Consider the following 8,737-nt stretch of genomic DNA (forward strand, 5'->3'; position numbering starts at 1 on the left):
CAAATCATTGAGTTTTATTATCAAAATGCGTACTCTGTTAAGACAGTTCTTAGCGCGCCTCTTCCAGAAGTGCAGTATTAACAATTTTGCAGTGAAGATCAGCCAGAAGCATTGTAAGAGCAATTGTCAAAGTACCCAGAAAAAGTCACAGTTTGGTGCGGTTTATGGGCTGGTGGCATCATTGGATCGTACTTCCTCAAAGATGATGCGAATCGTAACTGTGAATGGTGAGCACTACCATGAGATGATATCCAACTATTTTTGCCCAAAATTCAAGAGCTAGACTTGCATGACATGTGGATTCAACACAGCACGCCTAAATAGTGCGACCTTTGGATTATGTTTTGTGGCACTATAGTAAAGATCATGTCTATACAGACAAGCCCGCTTCAATTGACATTCGACATTATTGAAGCATTTATTCGTGAGTTATCGGCCGCAATGGTTGAAAAAGTATACCAAAATTGCACTAAGCCGAGGGACCATTTGAGACACAGTCACGGTCAACATTTGCATGAAAGAATCTTCAAATACTAAATGTGTGGACCGTACTATCGATTCAATCAAAGATTTCATGTTTTTTTTCTGAATTTTAAGTGTTTTCTTTTAAAGACTTTCCTATAGCTCTTAAAAGTCGCCCTTCATTTGAGAAAAACTTCGAATGGCTTGAATTACTCTTTGAAGAGTCAAATAGACAGGGGCCTTCTCTTGCCGCACTCACATAAAATATTGCTTAACTCAGTTCGGCATTTAATGCGAATTGTGACATTTTAAATACGTGTGTACATCGATGATGCTCAGCTGTAGTTTGCTTGCACTCGACTTCTGCTCTTACGGTGAACGGCTTAAAGGCTCACATCTTGGGCGATTGCATAAGCAGAATTTAATCTTACTTAACAATAATCGTAACCAGGACGGCAACTTGCAAACAATACCACCACAACGGCTCAACAATATTGAAGGAGGACGCTTCGCAAGAACGGACGAAGGAGGTGGAGGAGTTGTACAATCAAATGACAGCTGCTTCTTAGCATTGATGTCAACTTGGCCCTGCTGCCATTGTGCGGCTGTATACATTTTCAGTTTCCATTTGTTTTGGTTTTGGCTTCTTTTCAGCTTGTCTCTGGTCTTTAGCTCAAACTCCCTCCACTTGGCAGTCTAGCGTGGAGTGCTAACGACATTTTGCTATTTTACTTATTGCTCTCATTATAGTAAATTGCAATCCTATTTTATTCCACATTCTAATCCTATTCATCCGCTGAGCAGAGCAGCACAGAGTTCAGCTGAGCTTAGCTGAGTGTTGTTGCACACACCGTGTTAGTGCTATACGAGCATGGTTTTATCTTTGGGCCTTTTGGGTCCTTTTGTGTTTATACAATATTTCCATTGCCATTGTATTTCGTTTAAGAACCAAAACAAGCCAAGAATTGTTTGGAAGTGCAATTCTTTGGATGTTGTTGTTGCTGGTGATGCTGCTGCAATTGTTTTAAGCAAATGCCACGATACGAATGAATGCCACACAGACACACTCACCTATACTGGCATACACATACACACACATATACTCTTCGACACACTTAAGAAGCGATCCTAGTAGGGTTTGGTTTCCTATCTTTTTTTTGTCATATCGAAAAAGAATTGGATTTTAGTTTCTACGTTTCCATGGGCCAACAATAGACAGAATAATGGAGCAAATTGAATTTAAATTGGTTGTACTGACGACAGTGCGTGTGTGTGCACCAATACCACCATACCAGTGAGAGGCCTGCAAGATATCTCAAAGACAATGGCCCATCTCCCGGAACCCAGTTGAGGCTGGCGCACATGACTGGCATTCGCTGGAATCATGGATGGACTGTAAATTTCCCATTTTCATCACTATTTGCAGTCTCCCAGCTTGGCAGCATCGTTCTTTTTGTGTTCATTCTTTTGCTTTCATTCTTGGAGATCATTGTAAATATTTGTCAAAGTAATTGTTGGAACATAGCTCATGATTGTTTTGTGCTCTGCGTGCCCTTCCCTCACCGCCTATCGGAGGATTTGAGAAGTAGCAAAAACAAAAACAACTACAACCATAACAACTAGCAGAATGACATAGGGTGTCTAACTAGGGCCCGCTTTGTTAGCCAAAGAAAGAACGACTGTTAATTGTTTGTATTGAATGAGTGACAATGGCAACAATAATTGCAATTTGACCAAGTTTCTGTTGTCTCGCTTCACTTCAGTTCGTCTCTTTTCTTTTCTATTCTTTTCATTTCGTTTCGTCTCTTTGCTTCGGTTTGGTTTGGTTTGGTTTATATTCTTGATTTTCTTCTTTGTTACGTTGGTTCAATCGAGCAAAAGACGTTTTGATTTATAATTACTTCAAGTGTCTCTTCGCAGAATTCGTTTGGCATGCCATTGTCTAAGAAAAGACATTGTAAAGTAGTCAAGGAACAATAGAGCAAAATAAAAAAAAAAAATTACACACCAACGAAAGGTGACAAGACATTAATTTGTCAAGGGAAAGGTTTTTCTCGAAAACTTCTCTAGTGATATATATTTCCTGGAACTCAATTGAGTGATTAATTCAGTTGGTATTTTGATTGGTTTCTGATGGTTATTTTCGAAATATTATTCAAAGATGTTGTTGAGAAACGAAGAGATATCTCCAAAGACTTCGTTGACACTCCTACGACAATGATGATGGTCAAATAGAAACGAAATTCAATGGAATTACGATGCTACTTTTCAGATATTTCAATAGTATCTAATTTAGCAGAGGTTAAACTGTGAATGTAAAGCCAATGTCGGATATCTTCTATTTTCTACTTCAAGATGATGTTCCAAAATTATGTATGAATTCACTTAATTACAATCGAAAGGTCATTGATTTAGGATAAAAGAAGCTATGAACTAAAAATAAATCTGGATATCCTTAATCTCTATCACGGCGAAAATCCTATGGGGTGATCCGGATCGTGAAAGGACGAGGCTATTTCTATAAGGATGTAGGATGGAGGTCAGCTATACTGTCCTTGCTATTGCCCATAGGATTGCGAGCTCACTTTTGCAAAATCGGTATAGGGCTTGTGGGGAAGATGATGAGTCGTTGGTGCATTTCCTATGTCATTGTCCGGCTTTCGCGTCTGAAAGACACGGGTACATAGATGGGGACGCAATACCAGACATAAACCAACTAAGGGGACTGGCATGGAAAACAATTAGGTACCGAATTCCTAATATAGATTTTCTTTCTCGAGGTTACTTTTTATACCCTCCACCATAGGATGGGGGTATACTAATTTCAATATTCTGTTTGTAACACCTCATAATATGCGTCTGAGACCCCTTAAAGTATATACATTCTTGATCGTCATGTCATTTTAAGTCGATCTAGCCATGTCCGTTCGTCCGTCTGTCTGTGGAAAGCACGCTAACTTTCGAAGGAGTAAAGCCAGCCGCTTGAAATTTTGCACAAATACTTCTTATTAGTGTAAATCGGTTGAGATTGTAAATGGATCAAATCGGTCCATGTTTTGATATAGCTGCCATATAAACCGATCTTGGGTCTTGACTTCTTGAGCCTCTAGAGGCCGCAATTCTTGTCCGATTGGGATGAAAGTTTGCACGACGTGTTTTGTTATGATATCCAACAATTGTGCTAAGTATGGTTCAAATCGGTCCATAACCTTATATAGCTGTCATACTAACCGTTCTTGGGTTTTGACTTATTGAGCCTCTAGAGGGCGCAATTGTAGTCCGATTTGACTGAAGTTTCTTACGAAGTGTTTTGGTATCACTTCCAACAACTATGTTATGTATGATTTAATTCGGTTCATAATCTGGTATAGCTGTCATATAAACCGATCTTGGTTCTTGATTTCTTGAGCCAATAGAGGACGCAATTGTCATCCGATTTGGCTGAAATTTTGCATGAGGTGTTTTGTTATGACTTCCAATAACTGTGCTAAGTATGGCGTAAATCGGTACATAGCCTGATATAGCTGCCATATAAACCAATCTGGGATCTTGACTTCTTGAGCCTCTAGAGGGCGCAATTGTCATCCGATTTGGCAGAAATTTTGTGTACAACGGCATCTCTCATGTCCTTCAACATACGTGTCTAATATGGTCTGAATCGGTCAATAGCTTGATACAGCTCCCATATAAACCTATCTCCCGATTTTGCTTCTTGAGCCCCAACAAGGCGCAATTATTATTTATTCGAATGAACTGAAATATTACACAATAACTTCTAAAATGTTCAGCATTAATATATGGTCGGAATCGGACTATAACTGGATATAGCTGCAATAGCATAACAGTTCTAATTCAATATTCTATGTATTCTATGTCGAGGGTATATAAGATTCGGCCCGGCCGAACTTAGCACGCTCTTACTTGTTAGATATAGCTACTGTATTTAGTAGAATTTGGTCTAAATCGGAACATATTTTGATATAACTGCTATGGGACATAAGGTATGCAATTTTCACCGGATTTTGGTGAAAGGTGGCTTACATATATAACCGAGGTGGTGGGTATCCAACGTCCGTTTACTTGTTAAAGTCCAAATACCATAAAATTGATGAATACTCTTTTAGTTTCTGTTTACAGGACAATTCCGTCCAGAAAACTTGGCAAACGTAGGGAGGATATATAACATTTGACGAATTTAATGCTTTTTTCGTTTATTTTTCTTTGGTGATAAGCTTAAGAATCGCGGATTTTTTGCAATGGAAAGGGAGAGCCAAAAAATCACAACACACCAACTGCTGAGGGACTCGGTTTTTCCTGGTTTAGGGGACTTATACAACCACATTAGATGTGGAGGCTTCAAGGGCCATATATTGGTAGGTGGACTTATATCGAATATATTGTAAAATTTTTTTCTGTTTTTGTTTATTTTGTAACACAAGATCTATATGAGCTACAAAGACTGATATGGTCATTTCATTGAAGGTCTTTTTAAGCGATTTTGACCTATATCCAATTTTTGAGTTTTAAAGATTCGTAAATTTCAGTGCTGATGTATGGAACGTGCATATAGTGGGGGCGGATATGATAAGAAGACTCGAGCTGAGAGTTCAAGATGTGCAGAGTTTGAATTACGTCGTTATTATGGGTCATTGATCTACACCGCAGGGTGTGTTGGAGGCTATGCGGCCTGCACCGTCCAGTTTATGCGTACGCTGAGGGAGATCATCATGCTGAAGTATGCGGAGGGCAGACTGAGAAAGGTTAAACAACCTGGCACCGCGTCCGATCTGTCATTATGGCAGTCGCAAGAGAAATCCCGTGAAGGCGTTTTCCGCCTTCAAAGCTCATAATTTATGTGGACAGTATATCGGACCCCAAGGCCTTGGATTCGAGGTTGGTAAGGTCGAAGTGCGTGGCGAATATTTGGTTTCTACATGAAATCCAGGCTGACATGGGCTCTCGGACATGATGTCATTCCGGAGAGAAAATCTGTTGTCGGTATCGCATAATTGCCATAAGTCGAAGGTGGGAATTTTTACATGGATACCGAAGGAGCAGTTGGCTTTTTGGTGAGGTTAGCGAGCGCTACATACCTAGACACTGTGCGATCGGCCATATAACGACGCACATAGAAATTCCGGGTAATGATAATTTCATAAGAAACTGATAAGCACCTGCTTTGTTGAAATTCGGGTCTATAGGGACACGGAAATTCCGTCCAGGCGAGGCGGTTTTTCTACGATAACCTGCAGTTTCATGCTAGCTTCCAATTAAACGAATCGTTTAGAGACCTTCTTAAGTGAATGACGATCTGTAACGTTTTTGAACCGACGTACTCATCTCAGAAGCAAATCTTAACCCTAGGCCATTGGGATCTTAAAGACAGTATTAATGGAAGCGATATTCTCCAATATAGAGTCATATATTCAAATAAAGCTGTAGAGTGTGGGAATATTTGTCGGAAGCTTCGCTATGTTGTATTTTGTTGGGCATTGTAAGGAAGTTGTTGCTAAGGCAAGTCGTATATCAAGTTTACTTTTGACCCCTGACTACAGGATAACATGTAAGAAAGAAGTGGACGAACGCGTCAGAGCATGGCACCTTTCCAATAAGCTGCAGATGACTTCAGTTGCAACGTTGACTAGAATCGTTGAAGAATATATCTCCGGTTATCTATAACTATACCATGACAGTGCAAAGTGACAGCTGGTCGGTGGCCAGTTGAAAATCAAGAAATGGTTACTGAAGCTGCAAAGAGGGTATGGAAGCAGTCAAGACACCCACCATTGAACCAAACAGGATTGTCTCTTCACATTTCCATACGCTTAAACTAACTTTGTTGAAATATAATTTTTTTAAAGACACAATTTATTTAGTATCATTCGTATTGGAAACTATTCCCCATTTAAATAATCATAAATTTATGGTTTAAACAAATTTCAATTTGAAATCAATTTCCGTAATTAGGATTTACCTTATCCTTGATGTTCATCAAAAGAGGCCGCTGTAATGCAGAGCATTTCCGCTGCCACTACCTCCATTGCCGCTTACTTTTGAACCGGTAATGAGGGCGTTTTTGAGCTAATTAAAACAATGCCACAAAAATTTGTGGCGTCGTCTTGGGTTGTTTTAATTTCGTTGCAGATGTAAGAGATATGGCGTGTTCCATTTTCTGGGGTCCTCCTCGCTTTGTTTCATTTTGATTTATTAGGCTGCAAAGTAAATAATCTGCGAAGGGATATCAAAGTACCCTTTTTGGCAAGCATAGGTCCTCTTAAATAAAAGATATCCTCCTGAATGGGTGATAGGTTTGGACGATAGAATCCGCCGACGCCGTAGCCGCCAACACCACAATGCCAACGTAAACAGTGGAAATTAAAATTGAAGGAAAAAAAAAAAGAAAAAGACAACGCTCACACAAAAGAAGCCAAAGTATTTATCCCCGCATCGCATGGACCCCATTATTATTAAAGAGCACAAAGATTTTGACTTTTATTTAATCAACGTGAAAACGGAAATAACATCCTAATTGTAATGGAATCAGGCAGTGTTGGAGTATCCTTGCCACAGTTGCCACTCAGTGCTCCCCAAATACACGAATGCTCTTTGTCTTTGGTGAGCAGCCAAGAAGATACGGCGGTGCTGCCGAGCTGCTGACTACAACAAAAGAAGTCATGGTGCAAAGGAAGTTTGCGAGAGGGTGGGTGGTTGATGGTGGTACTGCGGTTTCTTGAGCAGCCAAAGGGAGGTGTTATTGTGGCATTGCTCAACATTATCCGAACTTGTAAAGCTTTTGTTCAAATATCAACAAAAGGAAGTGAAATAGAAGTTCAACAAAAGATTTTCCATTCTTTGGCTGAATGGGTGTCCTCCTCTCACTTTACACATTCTTATTTAGCAGCAGCCACAGACACCGCAGACAAAACGGCAATTAAATGACATTTTTGCCAAGTTCGAGAGGGCGAGACGGAGCAGAAGCGAGAGGTGGTCGGTCTCTCCATTGACTTTTTCGTTTAGTGGCATAAGCGGGAGCAGCATCACGCATTTATCGCGTTTGTTTGCTTCTATAATTAAAAACGTTTTTTCCACACTTTCTCTTTATTGGCCAAGGGAAAACAAGGAATCGTTTTTTTTGTTATTTTATTGTTGTGGATTACTCTACGCTCTATTTTCCGCCCTTAACTTTGGTGGTCCCTTTCTTATTTGGGGGTGGGGAGGGGGGCAAAGGGCGACAATGATTAAGTGTCCCTCCTGCCATTGCTACGGCCGGGTGTTTGCTAATGCCTGCGCTTGCAGCCTCCTAGGAAAGGGGTTTTCATTTTTTGGTTTTAGGCCGGAATGTGTAAAATTGTATTAAAAGTAGGTATTAATCGCCATTTCTAATGTATTTTGACCCTCTTCTTGGACATACCCAACCGATGGACGGACGCACGGCGGTCTTTGTGTCCTAGCCTAGCTTGTTTGTGCCCTGAAACTTTGTGTGGCCTATTTTAAGCCACCAAAATTAAACTTGGCCACACCAGCCATTAGAGGGATTATGTGAAAAAGGGTTTCCTTCAATTGGGCTGCAGTCTCAAAACGAAAATGTCTTGTTTCTTGAGAGCCGGCGTTCTTGAGAATTGTCGTTGGTGTTGTCCTTGTTGATGGTTTTTTCTTTTTCAAGTGACAGAATTAAATCTTTTATTTAGAACATTGTGGTAAAAGGTTAATTATAAAGGCCAACATCTTTAGATAGGCTCAATATTTTAGGATTTGTGTTTGTTGTATTCCGCTCGCTCTAGGAAGCTTGCCGTTTTCTTTCCCTGCCGTCCCTATGCCCACCAAGAGGAACGGCCACAAGCTACTCAAATAAATCTCAAGGATTATAAATTTTATTGTCTTGTAAGACAAGCAAATAAAGTTTCTAAACTTGTGCTTGTTGTAAGCATTATCTTTGAGCCTTTGTGTCATTGAAGGACCAAATAAAGAATTCTTGCCATAACTATGTGGCATAATCTTTGCGAATGCCTGCCTGCCTCTCTAGGAGTTATGTTGGCGTTTATTGATTATGCGATAAACATTTTTAATACTGCGCTCGCTGTCTCATTTTCTGGCAAAAGTTAGCAACATTCATAAATTTGCCTCCAACTGATTATTACTGACATCATTTTCGACAATTACTAAGTCATCCCTCAACTAGATGGTGATATAACAAAAAAGTTTTTGCTACAAATCGCTTTCGCAGAAAACTTTGTCATTTTATATCCCTTTGCTTAAGTATTATGGGCTTCAAAAG

The 8,737-nt window shown here is 39.9% G+C and overlaps 1 long non-coding RNA gene across 1 annotated transcript; it reads right to left on the reverse strand.

Moving 5' to 3' along the window:
- Window positions 1-2,148: 2,148 nt before the first annotated feature.
- On the reverse strand, window positions 2,149-2,524 carry LOC106083548 (uncharacterized). The gene is made up of 2 exons (XR_001220682.2): window positions 2,471-2,524; window positions 2,149-2,404 (listed from the first exon to the last, which is right to left on the reverse strand). It is a non-coding gene; the product is annotated as an uncharacterized LOC106083548 (long non-coding RNA).
- Window positions 2,525-8,737: the final 6,213 nt, after the last annotated feature.

This window comes from Stomoxys calcitrans, chromosome 1, assembly GCF_963082655.1.
Source record: "Stomoxys calcitrans chromosome 1, idStoCalc2.1, whole genome shotgun sequence".
NCBI lineage: Eukaryota > Metazoa > Arthropoda > Insecta > Diptera > Muscidae > Stomoxys > Stomoxys calcitrans.